The 15,931-nt window shown below is 43.9% G+C and overlaps 1 long non-coding RNA gene across 3 annotated transcripts; it reads right to left on the bottom strand.

Annotated features, from left to right (window-relative positions):
- Positions 1 to 278: 278 nt before the first annotated feature.
- Positions 279 to 15,486, bottom strand: LOC140611615 (uncharacterized). 3 transcript variants are annotated; one of them, XR_012012713.1, is made up of 4 exons: positions 14,332 to 15,486; positions 11,788 to 11,895; positions 10,084 to 10,218; positions 279 to 836 (listed from the first exon to the last, which is right to left on the bottom strand). It is a non-coding gene; the product is annotated as an uncharacterized lncRNA (long non-coding RNA). The 3 variants fall into 3 exon arrangements; XR_012012712.1 differs by lacking the exon at positions 14,332 to 15,486 and having other exon boundaries at positions 282 to 836; positions 11,788 to 14,276; XR_012012711.1 differs by lacking the exon at positions 11,788 to 11,895 and having other exon boundaries at positions 285 to 836.
- Positions 15,487 to 15,931: the final 445 nt, after the last annotated feature.

Below are 15,931 nucleotides of genomic sequence, written 5' to 3'. Positions count from 1 at the left end.
CAAGAAACACAGTGAACACACTAATTTTGCCCTGGTGAAACCCTAAGCACAACACCCATTTCACCGCCCCCCCCCCACTAGACTTTGGTCCTACAGAAGCTGTAAGATCAAGAAAAAAAAAAGTGATGTTTTAAGTCACTACGTTTGTGGTAATTTGTTATGGCAGCAAGTAGCTAACATATACGGATATTTATTTTAATAGAATCCTTAGTTCTATTTCTACTGTTAAAGTTTGACATTGAAAGTGGGGGAGGGGGACTAAAATCAATTTAGTACAGCTTTTCCCAAAATTTGCCTTCTTTTATCAGGCAGGGTCCAGTCAGAATATGGGAAACCACTGCATGTATTTCAAGCAGGAAGGCTATGAAGTATTTTATTTTATTTAAATTCAATTAGCCAACAGAGAGTACATCATTAGTTTCAGATGTAGTTTTCAATAAGCAATTAAGTGTTTTAGAAGCAAAAATGAAAAAACGTGGTCGAGGGAGCAAAAGTGAGGAAAACCACATCTCATGAAATATGGAAATTGGAGGAACCGCAAGAGATGGTGATGATCTCTGTTATCCATGGCACCGGAATGAGTAATTCTCAGAAGGCCGACTGTGAGTGGTTGGCAAAACTTCATTTCTACCGCCTGCCCCCGCTCCACACCCGCCTTGCGCTGCTGGGGCCATAACGACGGCTTCTGCTTCTCTTCTGCTTTCAAACCTCCCGTGATTGCCTGTCGCTCGTGGAATCCAACTCCGAAGCCAGGCTTCCACTCCTGCACGCAAGGAGAATGACTCTGGATGGCTGGCACGCACCGTCTTTCCCCGTTCCCGTTGCATCTATACCACCTGCAGGGAAAGAAAGGGGAAAGGAACGCCATCCACCAAAGCGCTCACTGACATACAGTTCAGATGCTTACAGAATGAAACGGCAAGAGCCTCTAGTCTTCCAAAGCATTTCAGGTGCTTCTAGATCTCAGGGTGTTTTTTCTGGACTCACCCAACATAGACTCATGGGCTATTAGAGACTGATCAATTGTTCACCCTTTACAGGAGAGGAACAAGAAGGCTGGAGAGGTTGCTTTAAAGTCCGAGTCAAGAGAGCTAGTTAGTGACCAACCAGGGGCAGGGTCTTTTGAAGTCTTTCTAGTCTCTCAACTCACGTCAAGGTCCATGAAATATCCAGGATTTTACCCGACGTACAGGCTCACAGGACAGCCTGTTCTGACAGAAGACACAAGACCCTTGGGTCAGAGATGAAAGAACTTAGTATCCATGACACCACAGGAGCCAGAGTTACCTGTAGGGTCATCATATTGATGCCTCTTGACTCTCAGATCTCATAGAAGTGATGCTGAGGGGCCACGTGGATGCTACGCACAGAGCAGGTTTGCACCAGAGCCAAAGAACACTGGGCTTGAGGGATTCACTGCCTCGTCTAGCATGTGGAAGCAAGCCTGCTCTTTGTCCAGTGAAACGTGCTACTTCAATCCTCAAGACTGCTCATGGCAAATATGACCCTGAGAAATGGGCCTGCTAAAGGGCCTCGCATTCTTGGCACATCAGCAAGAACGCACAGGTGAGGGGCACTCAGTAGGAAGCACTGAGAAGGTACACAGGCAATTATTCACACTTATGATTTAAAATACATACAATTTGCAACATGCAAAAAATAATATATGCAACATATATGTAAACAGCATTTCTCAAATTACCCATGATTCTGCAGATGGTTACAGTTTGCTCATTTTCACTACCACAAAACATTGCATTGGGTGAATACGTATCAATCTACAGATCTGTTCTCCTGTTGATAAACATTTGAGCTGGTCTGCAATATTTTGCTATTATGCCACTATTAATATTTTTGCATACGTTTTCTGGTACATATGTACAGAAGTGTCTTTAGAGTATTTGATTAGGTGTGAAATTACCTGATTATTAATGAGGCTAGAAATAACTGTGTACGTTTATTCATGGTTTGTGTTTTCCTGTCTGTGAATTCCCAGTTCCTATCTTTTACCCACTTTTCTATTGGGTTGACTGTCTTTTTTAAACTTATTTTGAAAAAAATAATTTATTTTGAAGAGTTCATGATATCATCCTTGATTCATGGTTACTACAAAATCTCTTAGTAATAGAAAGGAACATTCTTAACTCTGCCCCCTGCTGCCAAAATTTTTTTAAAAGGTCATCTATTAAAACCTATGATGTCAAACATATTAATGGCGATATGATAAAAGCATTGTTTTTAAAACCAGAAACCAGATAAGAATGCTTCTATTCGTGGCTTCTATTTGACATTGTATTGACATTCTCCACAGCTCACTAAGGCAAGAAAAGAAAAGAAAAGAAAAGAAAAGAAAAGAAAAGAAAAGAAAAGAAAAGAAAAAAGAAAAGAAAAGAAAGGAAAAGAAAAGAAAAGAAAAGAAAAGAAAGGAAAGGAAAGGAAAGGAAAGGAAAAGAAAAGAGAAAAGAAAAGAAAAAAGAAAAGAAAAAAGAAAAGAGGGATCTCTGGGTGGCGCAGCGGTTTGGCACCTGCCTTTGGCCCAGGGCGCGATCCTGGAGACCCGGGATCGAATCCCACACTGGGCTCCCGGTGCATGGAGCCTGCTTCTCTCTCTGCCTCTCTCTCTCTCTCTCTCTGTGACTATCATAAAAAAAAAAAAAAAAGATATCAGGTGCTGGAGTAGAAGAAAGAAAAAGATCGCTAATCATAGATTATGTAATTGTCTTATAAAAGCCAAAATTATTTACAGAAAAGTTATTGGAAATGGTAAGAGAATTTATAGTTTGTATGGGTGTGTTTAGAATCATAAAAGACTGATGAGTGAAATATTTTTCTGCAGATAATGAGATGACAATGTACTTTTTTGTCTTTAAGAGGTTAATGTGATGAATCATTATAGATTTTGAGTGTGTGGTTATTAGGACACTTTTGCGTGTATTTGTCTTCTATTGTGATTTCATGCTTGGTTGATTTTAATCTGTGGACAACCTGGAGGCCTAAATTGGCATTTCTTTCCTCCAGCTAGTATTTATGTTTGCTTCCTGTTGACACTGGGGACACCATTGATCTGGGCCCATTTCAGTCGCCTTCAAGGACCCAGGACATAACCCGAGCCGGTGATTGAGCTCCTTGCCCTGGTTGCTGGCAAGAGGCTGGGTTTCACGAGTGCCTTGCCGATGCTGGTTAGTTTACTTTTTAACACCCTGGTTGCAGTTCCAGCTTTTGTTTCATAGGGAAAGGGTGGTGTTTGTGTTGGAGATTTCCCTTACTCCCCATGAACCCAGCAGTACATGCAGAATTATGCTGCATGAGGACTTGGTTTTGTACTCAAAGGGATTTTTAAAAAGACATTTTCCATTTTGAAACCATGCTTTCCCACTCCCCCGCCCCCCGCCCCATCCATCCGTATAGTTTTCAAATTCGCAGTCTTACGGAATATCAAATATCAAGTTGTTGCTAAAACTGCTAGTTTCCTACTTAATATCTTTTGTCTGTTTTTTCCTTGATAACAGAACTTCAATTTTATTTAAGGTTGCTGGGCTTCCTGGCAGCTAGGCATGTTCATGTGATTCTGGTCTGGTCAATTATCCAAATTCAGAGTCATTTGGTTGGGCTTTCAGGAAAACCATTGACAAGGGTTGGCTTAGCTATTATGGGTCCTTTTGCCTTTTTCTCCTTCCTCAATTTTTCTGCCTAACCTGTTCCTTGATGGTGATTACCCTTGATAGCTTGGCCAAAAGAATCCCAAAGATTCTGTCAGTCAAGTTCTTGAGAATACTATATCAGTTCTAGGCTTCCTGTGACAGGAGTGGGGAAAAAAAAACAAACTATCTTGTTGAATTTACTATTATGTGAGTTTTCATTTACATGCAGCTGAATACAGTTCCCAACTGATGTATTGCATATCTAATTTTGATGTAATTTTTAATTGTTGCCTTAACATCTTTAAGTAGCAAGCTTTAAAAAAAATCACAGTAACAAATCACATTTTTTATGTGTGGTAATTTAAAGTGTTTTGCTTTATCATGTTTAATTATGGAAGCAGCTGGAGACTAGATGTGCCTATGCTTGTTATTGCAAGAAATCCTTACTGAAGTTATAATTTGATCTTATTCAAAGGAAAATGAAACTATAATTTAAGCCAATACTATCTGAGTTAGATATCTACCTTGATCAACATATTGTACACTCCTAGTTAGGAAGTTATCTGATTCCATTATTATAATGTCTTGCTGTTTCCTCCAGGTATTTAACTGGGTGAACTTCCACTTTTATCATATCGAGGCTGTTAAAGATGTTGAAGGTTATCCACACATTGTTCTTGCACTAGTTCCCAAGTAGAGAAGTCATAGAAGCAACCATCCCTTTAGGTATTTCCGTTTATTTTAACGTATCAAGATTTTTTGGACTTGTGGTAACTATTATCACCCAGACGGCTCTCCTGGAAAAAAAAAATCACATTCTATGTTCAAAATGAACAATGATTGACTCTTCTGGTTTGGAAGATAGGGCAGTTTCACTTTACTGTATAATCTTTATTGTCAATATTTTAACCAATTTTTAAAAGCTTTTTCCATCTGAAACTCCCTCCCCCCGCTGGCAGAGTTGTAATGATGATCATTCCTAAGGAGAAGGGAAGAAATTAATAGGAGGGGAAACTAGAAAAAAAGTGAATGCTTTGCCCATTTTGAGTCGAGTCTTTATATGATAACCTGTACCCATCTTGTCAGATTTTTTAATTTTCTTTTCCCTTTTACTTGTTTATTTATTTAATTCCAGTTTAATTGATGTACAGTGTTCATATTAGTTCATATTAGGCATACAATATAGTGATTCTACAATTCTCTACATTACTCAGTGCTCATCATGGTCAGTGTACTCCCAGTCCCCTTCGCCTGCTTCACCCATCTCCCACCCACCTCTCCTTTGGTAACCACCAGTTTGTTTTCTGGAGTTAAGAGTCTAGTTTTTGGTTTTTAACCTCTTCTTTTCTTTGTTTATTTGTTTTGTTTCTTAAATTCCATATATGAGTGAAATCGTATGGTATTTGTCTTTTTCTGAACTTATTTCACTTAGCGTTATCCTCTGTAGATCCATCCATGTCGTAAATGGCAAGAGGTCATTCTTTTTTATGGGTGAGAAGTATTCCATCCTGTATATGGGTGTACATGTGTGTGTACGTGTGTGTACACCACCTCTTCTTTATCCAATCATCTGTCAATGGACATGGGGCTGCTTCCATGTTTTGTCTATTTAAATAATGCTGCAATAAACATACGGGTGCATATACCTTCTCTGATTAGTGTTTTCATATTCTTTGGAATACCCTGGCTGGTTTTCTTAAAAAAAATATTTTATTTATTTATTTGACAGAGAGAGAGAGGCTGTGAGTAAGCAGAGGGAGCGGGAGAGGGAGAAGCAGCCAGGATGGGGGGGGCTCCCCTGATGGGGGGCTCTTTCCCAGGAGACTGGGATCATGACTTGAGCCAAAGGCAGCTGCTTAACTGACTGAACCACCCAGGTGCCCTTCCTCTGTCTGATTTAAATGTGTCACATCAGTGTCCCCAAAATCCCAAGTGCTACAAAGACAATATTTTACTGGATACTCTGAATGGTCCAGTAGAGATACTGGAAGCCTGTTGTCTAAAGGAGCAGGGGACATGACGAAAAGATGAGTTGGGGCTAAATAATGAGTGGGGGCTGTGGCTTCCTTAGAGCCAGGTACCCAAGGAAGAAGCAACTTCATGCTGTCTGCCATGTGCTGGTCACTGTGCTGAGAGTTTCACACAGAGCTCGTACTCAATCCCTTCCAGTTTGCCTGTGTGAGAGGGGCTTTGTTAGTGCACACCTGGGATGTCACTCCTTGTGAATGTTCTGGAGCCTCTGCTTTCCTTGTATTTGCTATCTTTATTTCACTATAGAATACAGTGGGAAAAGCTTCACACTCAAACTAAATCAAACAAATGCTTGAACGTGGGCTTGTATTTAGGAATTCTTCTATGGTGCTTTTTATTTTGATTTTTCCCCTACTCTACTAAGAGACAGAGGAGACACAGGGGATTGTCCTTAACATCTTCTTCTATGTGGCAAGAGTTTTGTTTTTTTTTTTAACCCTCTTTTGCACTGAAGGTGTTGTATGTTGTAGGTCCTGCCCTTATGTCAGAGTCTTCATACGTCCTGTTCTTTTAGGCCACAGGGTCTCTATCTCAATGCACATGGTGTGCGCTAGAATCCAAGATCCAGGCCACTGGGTTTCTCAGACGGTCTCAGCCAAATGTCAGCCCAGGAGCTTGCATGCTGTTTGGATTCTCAATTTCTTGCTCCATTCAGTTTCCTTGAACTTCAGTGCAGCCACACATTGGGAAAAAAATGGTTTTTGTTTGCTTGCTTGCTTTTGTTTTGTTTCATTCAGGATTTTGCATGCTCTGTTCTTATCGAGTGCCTTCAGACATCTTGCCAGAAATAGATATCTTGACTTTATTGAGAGAATGAGCTTAACAGATAATTTGGAGGTCATATGACACAGGCTTAATTATAAGAGTGAGGGGTAGGAGAGATGAGAGTGTTTGGGTTGACTCTCAGATTTCTGGCTTCAACAGCTGGATCAGCGCCTTGCGTTCGCTGGGTTAGGACTCTAAGGAGGCATCAGTTTTTGTGGAAAGATATTGAATTCAATTTTGCACAGGTATCCCTTGTCATGACTGATAAAACTAATTTACAGCTTGCTTACTTGTTAAGTGGAGATAATGTCTACTTTATGACAGTTTTTATGGGCATTAAATATAATAATGAATGTGAAAAATCTTAATAAACTGTAAAGGGCTATACAGACATTGGATACTTAGAAACCCTGCGTCTCTCCACAAAGCTAATTGGTCAGATAAAGGAGGTACTTAGAGCCTCCCTTATAAAAAATTGGGCCGGTGGATAATAGGGTGTGATAACCAGTGAAAAAAAGGAGAAATGAGTTGCTAGCTCATTCTGAACACTCTAAGTCTTCTCCAAAACACACAAACCATTTGCTAAGGATCATTTATTGGCCTAACTAAAAAATATGGTGCTTTAAAAGAACTGAGGTGGATTCGGTCATGCAGTCATTTTGTGAACCACCATTATTTCCCTTCTGATTCTTAACGGTAGTGAAATACACAAAAGATGGGCAACATTAGTTTTCTGGATTTGGAAAGCGATTTTCTGAGCTAGAAGATGTATTTTTGTTTGCAAAATTAAAATGAAAGGAAGCCACACTGAGAAGTACTTAAAGGGGTAAGAACTCCTGTGGTTCAAACTCTCTACCGTAGCAGCACACTTGTATGCTGAACATGAGTTGTAAGTATGCCTTAACCCGGGCTCGAATTGGGGCCAGAAACAAAAAATAAAGTCCATATAATTCTAGGAACAATAAATATAAGAGGTACTGTTAGGAAAATGCAAAGAATATTTCCTTCGGGAAGATAAACGATTAGAGATTTTGCCTTTGCACTAAAAAAAGGTGGGGGGAGTTGGAGTCAAGTGACACACACGCACACACACACAAGGGAAGGAAAAAGTCTTGTCTACCCATCAAGGTCTTCCAGCAGGACTGAGAATTAAATTTACATGAGACAGATTAATAGGAAAAAAAAGGCAAAGGTTTATTACATGCCCATGGTAGCCCAATTATGAAATTGAGACCTAAGGAAACGAAGGGATTTAATTTTTTTAAACAAGATACCATAAATCTTCGAGAAATTGACACAACCGAGAAAACTTAACATTAGGAGCTTCGATTAGTAAGGATTCTAAACAGAATTCGGGCTGGGGTAGTAAATTTGTAAAAAGTAAGAGGGGTTGTTTATAAAGCCTTCTCTGCGCTAAATTTCCCATCTCTGGTTGTACAAATATCTCTTTACCCCCTGATACAGGAAGGTGACCTTTTACAAGGACGGTGTTTTTTTCCTCCTGCTCTCAGGGAGACAGAGGAGGGCCTGGGTATCCCTGCACAGGTGGTCTCTTAGGTAACTTGTTTTTTTTTTTTTTTTTTTCTTAAGATTTTATTTATTTATTTATTTGAGAGAGGAGAGAGAATGAGAGAGAGAGAGAAAGCCTAGGAGCGATGTGGGGAAGGGCAGAGCGAGAGGGAGAAGAGGCTGCCCACCGAGCGGGGTGCCCCAGGCCCCCTGAGGCTCAATCCCAGGACCCTGAGGTCACTACCTGAGCTGAAGGCAGCTGCTTGACTGGTGGAGCCACCTGGGCACAACCTCATCAGTAGTTTCTATTTAAACAATCAGCGTGCCCAAGTGGCCCATATTGGGGCTCCCTGCCCTTGGTCTCTACAGGACTAAGCTCTGGCAACAGGCAGACCTGTCCTGTTTACCCCTGTGTGCCCTGTAAGAATTATTTTCTATTTATGCCACAGCAAGGAACTGTTTGGGAAGAACTTCTGGAGACGGTTTCTTTTAAAATTCTCACCCAGCCAATCCGCTGCGATCTTTAACTGGCATTCTTTTTAAAGATTTGTAACAAAACATTGCACGTATATGACATGAATCATAAACTTACCTATTGATGACTATTCAGTGGGAACATGGTTGTAGATGGAATATTTCCAGTACTCTCCCACTGATGACCCTTTCCAGTCACTACCTTTTTCTGAAGGTGTTAGAAGGGAACAACAGGCCCAATATGAAATCACTTATCTGATGTCCCATGATGACTGAGTACCTAACCTACCGTAATTTCCGCCGTTCCCAGGAGGGGAGCTTTAAATCGGGCATCCTGGAGCCCCTGCCCTCCCCCTGGGGTGACCTTGCTAGAACAACCCTGTCTTCCTTTGCTAATGACTCCCTCGTCCAGCCATTCCAGCTGCTGAGAGCCCCCATTGTGATGACTCCTTGGAGCAGCCTCCGGTTTGTTATCTGGAAGCTGCCCTCTTCACGAATCATTGAGTAAAGCCAATCAGATCTTGACCGTTACAGACTTTTCTGTAACACAGGTAACCACTGTACAGACTTGTAGCCACAGTTTATACCATATTTAGACTTTATAGAAACCGAATCCCAGTGTAGTTATTTTTTCACTGCTGACTTCTTTTTCTTTGCCAGCTTCCTTTGCTAGCACAACTAGTACTCCCTTCAAGATCTGCCCCCTGGCTCACTCCCAAAATTATTTTTTGTGAGATTTATCCATACTGTTATGTCAAGTTGTAGTTTGTCCATTCTTTCTTTTTTTAAGATTTTATTTACTTATTTGAGAGACAGAGAGAGCACACGAGTGGGGCAGGGTGGGGGGTAGAGGGAGAGAGAGAAACAAGACTCCCCACTGGGCAGGGAGCCTGATGGAGGCTCGATCCCAGGACCCTAACATCAGGACCTGAGCTAAAGGCAGGTGCTTTGCTGACTGAGCTGCCCGGGTGCCCCTAGTTCTTGTCGATGTGCAGTATTTTGTTGTATGAATAAATCATGATTCGTTTATCTGTTATGCTGTTGAGGGACAATTATTTTTTTTCTAGTTTTAGTATTAATTATGAACGGTGCTGCTATAAATATTCGTATTTTAGTATTTAGTAAATACAGGTATGATCCTAAATAATTTACAGAGAGGTAGTCTAAATTCATACTCTCTCAAACCGAATGAGAGTTCTGGTTGCTTCACAACTCTTTTTTTTTTTTTTAGAACTTTTTCCCCTCTTTTTAAAGTAGGCCCCACACTGGCATGGAGCCCAACATGGGGCTTCAACTCATTACTCTGAGGTTAAGACCTGCGTGGAGATCAAGGGTCATATACTAAAGTCAACTAAGCCACCAGGCTCTCCCAGTTGCTCCACATTTTACTCTACACTTGGTATTGTCAGTCTTTTTAATCTTAGCCATTCTGGTAAATGTGGTATTGTCACCCGAAACCGGTCTCACCCCTTGGTGGGCACTGAGCCAAAAGACACACCCAAGCCAAAGGATAGGAAGAGAAAGGGTTCTACTTGCAACAAGTGAAGGATATTCCGCAGGAATATTTACCAAAGCTGTGCCTCCTCAAACAACAAACCTGAGGAAGTCTTAAGCTAACCATACGTATGTATTCACCAGGGGCTCAGGCGATGGGGCAGCTCACCATGAACTTGGGGCAGAAGTCATCTTAAGGTGAGACAGTCCAGGTCGAAGTCACAACGGCCTAGTCAGCGAGGCTCAGCATCGATTTTCTGGCTTTCCTCGGTCTGGAACCTGAGCGCCCAAAGGACTTCAGATCCTGGAAAGAGAACTCAAGAATGTGCATCAGGTCAATCTCTACTTGTGAACCAGCACTGGGGGTGGTGCTGCTGGGGTAGGCAGGAGCAGGTGTGAGCAGGGGAAAGCGCCTTCCAGTTGATTAAAGGGCTGAGGCCTGGGGTGCTGGGCTGACTTAACTGGTGGAGCACGTAACTCTTGATCTTGGGCCAGTTTGAGCCCCACGTTGGGTGTAGAGATTATTTAAAAATATATATAGGGCAGCCCTGGTGGCTCAGCGGTTTAGCGCCGCCTTCAGCCCAGGGCGTTATCCTGGAGACCCAGGATCAAGTCCCACATCGGGCTCCCTGCATGGAGCCTGCTTCTTTCTCTCTCTCTCTGTCTCTAATAAATAAATAATCTTTTAAAAAAATTATATATATATATATATATATTTTTTTTTTTTAAAGGCTGAGGCCAAGTTCCAAACAGCCTGGACAGACCCCAGGGGATGCACACGTATTCTCTCCTATGGCCAATGCCTCACAGTAACCTATAGCTTTATTATCATACTTTTCTATTGTGATTTTTTATGCCTCCCCTCCCCAGAGAACGGCTGCCACAGTGGTTTCTGACAAGAGACATGGAAGGCCAGAAACTCCCCACTACAACCTGGAGCGGGAATCCTGTAGATGATTGGCTGCACCTTAGATGCTGCTCTAGCTATGACCTAGCCAAATGGATAAAGAAGACTGACCCCTGGTGAGGGTGCCACCTCTGGGCCGCCCGCTCTCTCGTCTCAAGGATGTCTTTTTGCTCAAACTGCTACTAACCCCTTGGTTGTTTAAGAGTTTTGCCCTGAATTCTTTCTGGGGTGAACTCAAGAACCAGGGCCTGTGGAATGGGACTCACTATTGCCATTACCACTGATTTATTGTCGCTGATAGAATTAGGCTATCTCCTGACCTGATAGTGGCTGTTGGTTCTTAAATTCTCCTATTCCTTTAAAATTATTACCTACTGGGGACTTTCCTTCTGTAATTTCAACATATCCCAGGAAGTTCTGCAAGAAATGTGCTTTGGGCAGGTAGTGCCACTCAGGCATAGTTCATGAAGTGGCCAGGGGCCTAAAATGACTTTTCCTGTATCTCATCTTTCTTTTTTTAGGGACCCCCTACCTGTTTCTGCTTTCTGCATTACTTATGTTTTTTCCTCCCATACAAATTTTAGGATCAATTCATCAAATTCCATGAAAAAGTCCCTGTCATGATTTGACTTGAATTGCATTGAATTTATTTTTTATTTTTTTAGATTTATTTTAGAGAGAGAGAGAGCATGCATGTGAGCAGGGAAAGGAGCAGACAGAGAGAGAGAGAGAGAGAGAGACTCCTCAAGTTGATCCCCCACTGAGCAGGGATTCCCAACTCAGGCTAGATCCCACGACCCTGAGATCATGGCCTGAGCCGAAATCAAGAGTGGGAGGTTAACTGACTGAGCCACCCAGGCCCCCTGAATTGCAGTGAATTTAGAGACAATTTCAGTTCCTTGTACTTTTCATATCGAAAATTGTTTATTATGGTTCTCTTGTTTTGTACAAATGTCTTATATTTACAGTATATAGTAAATGGATTGATTACAAGCTATTGCTATTTGCGTCCTCCTCCTTTCTGAATTCTTTATCTTCCGCAAGTATACTCTGTGGAATTCTTTCCACAAGGATCTGCAAATGGTAAAGATTCTTTGCCTGAATGTTTCTTTATTTTGCCATCATTTTTTGTGGTGAATACTGGGAGGCCCCACCCATATTTCTCCCAGATACGAAGGACCTATTCCCTGAGTGGCTGAGAGTTCCGTAAGCTAACATTGAGCTGTCAGCCGTCTTCAGTAGCAGCCTGGCCCAGGGTCACACTCGGTTTCCCTGTCGGCTTGCACGGAAGGACTGTCACAGGTACATAAAGGCTGAGCCCACTTGCCTCAAGTCTGAAGAGACATCCCAGGTTCAAAGCCGAGGTCTTCACTGAGACTATAGACTAGGCCAGCTCTTTCCTGCGTCCAGATCTCCACCATCCACTCCCCGGTCGTTCCCAAAGCATTCCCCCATGAACTCTCTGTACTCAGCCCGGACTCAGAGTATGCCTCCAGACAAACCAAACTCAGACAGTTGATGTTAGGGATGATACAAGAAAGTTGAGGCTAAGATGAGATTTTTGAATTTTTAAAAAGATTTTATTTATTTATTCAGGAGAGACACAGAGAGAGAGGCAGAGACACAGGCAGAGGGAGAAGCAGGCTCCCAGCAGGGAGTCCGACGCAGGACTCAATCCCTGGGGGAATCATGACCTGAGCCAAAGGCAGATGCTCAACCACTGAGCCACCCCGGGGGGGTGGGGGGGCAAGATTTTTGATTTGAATCATTGGCCACCTATCAGTGAGGACTTTGTCACTGGTGATAAATATAGGACAGACCTTGGCACGAAATGACAGTGCGATAGGTAAAACTTTCATTATTAGTGAACCAGGATGTATTCTAATGAAAGATATTATATCAGTGGGCACATGTAAGAAATACAAGGGAAACTGTAATCTTAAGGACAGAGGAATTGGCTGTTGTGAAGCAGAACTGATTCTTTGGAAAGGCCAACCACTGAGATGGTTAATGGCTATTAAAAATCTAAGAGTAAAATTCACAAAGCTTCTTAGGTAGCATATAAAGAGGCTCTTATCTCCTGCAGTGGGAAGGCAGAAAAAGCTGAGGAACAGGCCCAGCACTAAATCATAAGTGTGGCAGCGCTCCAAAGGAGATTAACAACCCTGCAGCCCAGCTAGGTCGGCTATGCCAAGGTCAGAATGCAGATCGTAAAGAAAGAAACCCTGATGCAGTGGGCTGGGTTGTGACACCTGAAAATCCCGAGTGCCCGGATTCTCCTGAACCCTCTGTTTCTGAACATGGTCTCATATTCTGATTAATTGGTAGTGTCCCCACCACGCATACCATGCAGAGGCTTCCTCATCATAGTACAACTAGTATTCCTTTCAGAATCTGCCCCTAGCCTCCCTCCTGGGGTTGGGGGGGGAGAAAGAGAGATGGACAAAGAGAGAGAGAGACAGGTGCACATGGAGGAGGGGCAGAGGGCGAGGAGGCCTCGGAGGCAGGCTCCACACCCAGCCTGACGCCAGGCTCGATCTTACAACCCTAAGATCATGGCACGAGCCAAAATCAAGAATCAGATGCCTAAGTGACTGAGCTCTCCAGGCGCCTCCTGGTACAACTATTATGATCACTGGCAAGGGAGGGCACACTCACTCTCTGATTAGGGAGATGGATGAAAGAAGTGTCCCCAGCAGCAAAATGGAACCCAGGAAGCAAACAAGGATCCTGCTCAGTGTACACAATCAAAATAAATCAAGAGGGCACATGAGCAGGGGCCTGAGAACAATGCTCCAACAAGTCATGACTCTTTGCCCAGGTTTTAAGTCTGAGCCAGTTTTTGGATCTGGAAATCATCAACTGCAGGAAGGCCAGCTCCCCGGGAGGAAGACCCTCAAACCTCCTGGTGGTGTATGCTGTGATCACTCCCCCGGTCCTTTCCCAGACGGTCCTTTACAATTTCCTTGGCTAACTGTATGCTGGGAAAATGAGAACATAAAACAATTTCTCAGTGGAATGGCAGATAGAGGAATTTACCTCCCTTCTATCAAGCTTTACATCAAAGACATTTGAAAAACTGTAGAATGGCGCCACTCTTTCATGTTTTCTGTTTGGGAAATTTTCACTATCCTTTGAAAAATATTAATACTAAGATGGAATTACTTTTAATGAATTAATAAGTCTTATCTCTTAATTTTTTGCGGGGTAACTATCAATAGATATAGCCCACAGAAACAAAGGTTGTTAGTCTTCAATTAAGAGTTTTTAAGGGGTCTTGGGATCCCTGGGTGGCTCAGTGGTTTGGCGCCTTGCCTTTGGCCGGGGTCGCGGTCCCGGAGTCCTGGGATCGAGTCCCACGTCCGGCTTCCGCATGGAGCCTGCTTCTCCCTCTGCCTGTGACTCTGCCTCTCTCTCCTCTCTCTGTGACTATCATGAATAAATAAATAAATAAAAAACCTTTAAAAAAATGAGTTTTGGGGGGATCCCTTGGAGCGGTTTGGCGCCTACCTTTGGCCCAGGGCGCCATCCTGGAGATCTGGGATCGAATCCCACATCGGGCTCCGGGCGCATGGAGCCTGCTTCTCCCTCTGCCTATGTCTCTGCCTCTCTCTCTCTCTCTCTGTGTGACTGTCATAAATAAATAAAAAAAAATAAAAAAAAAAGTTTTTAAGGGGTCTTAAAATGAAAAGATTTAAGAATTGCTGCAGTGGACAATCCCATAAGCCAAAAATCATCTGTGTGATCTTGTGGTAAGTTTCACAGTCTCTGCCCGTTTCCTCACCTGTAAACTTAGGAGTTAATACTACGTATGTAAAGCAATCAGGAGGCCAGGAGCATAAAGTGAAATAGGATCATTATTGATACTCTATTCTCTCTGTGAAATATAACATCTGCTAAAATTGATGGGGAAAGTGATGGAAGGTTGAGGGAAAGGGAGAAGATTGAACAAAACCACGTAGACGGGGCGGCCCGGGTGGTTCAGCGGTTTAGCGCCGCATTCAGCTCAGGGCGTGATCCTAGAGTCCGGGGATCAAGTCCCGCGTCAGGCTCCTTGCATGGGGCCTGCTTCTCCCTCTGCCTGTGTCTCTGCCTCTCTCTGTGTCTCTCATGAATAAATAAATAAAAAATCTTAAAAAAAAAGACAACACGTAGATGATGGAAATGATCATATTAGGATAATATAGGACTTAAGGGTAATTTTGAGAGCCTTGTGGAGGTAACTTCCTTACGTAGAGTGAAATCATGATTGTGTACGTTTTTTCCCCTTAACAACACTAAGTTCGGTATAGAAAACAAAAGGCAAGCTGTTGAATGAACAGAATAGGGAGCGTTCCGGTTGGCGGGATCGGAAAGAAAAGTAAAGCAAATTGTGATCGATGTGATAAATGGCATTTCATAGACTGAGGGGAAAAGGAAGGGAAGACGGCAGAGAGGTCGTGGATGGGGAGCAAATGGAAGAGGCAGGAGATCCGGAGTCGGGATCGGGGGGGAGGGCGCTCAGCGGTGGAGCGTCTGCCCCAGTTGGGCCCAGGGCGTGACCCCGGGGTCCTGGGATCGAGTCCCACGTCGGGCTCCCTGCGTGGAGCCTGCTTCTCCCTCTGCCTGTGTCTCTGCTTCTCTCTCTGTGTCTCATAAATAAATAAATGAAATCCAAAAAAAAAAAAAAAAGACGTTTAGTCTTCGTGAAGAGGGCAAGAGGGCGAGCGCGACGCCGGCCGGTTTCCACGGCGAGGCGGGGGCCGAGAGCGGAGGGGGGAGGGGCGGAGTCAGGACCCGGGGCGCGAACGTGTGGCGCGGCGACGAAGGGGGCGCGAGGCCCGGGCAGCCCCGGGCGGGGCGGAGGAGGCGCGCGGGGCGCGGCGCGCGGTCGGGGACGCTGGGCTGCAGCGGCGGAGCGCGGCCGCGGGGGCGCCCACAGTCGGGGCCGCCAACGCCGCGAGGCACCAAGATGGCGGCGGGCGGCGCAGCGTCTCCACGAGAATTCCCCGTTTGAGGCGGCGCGCGCAGTCCCGGGGCTGTGCACGCATTTCCTCCTCCCGTTGGGTTTCCCGCGGCCCGAGGAGCCACAGGCGGCCGCCGCGCCCTCCAGCCTCCCGCGCTCCCGCGT

The sequence above is a fragment of the Canis lupus genome, chromosome 20 (genome assembly GCF_048164855.1).
Source record: "Canis lupus baileyi chromosome 20, mCanLup2.hap1, whole genome shotgun sequence".
NCBI lineage: Eukaryota > Metazoa > Chordata > Mammalia > Carnivora > Canidae > Canis > Canis lupus.
This window is presented reverse-complemented; position numbering and strand designations above follow the sequence as displayed.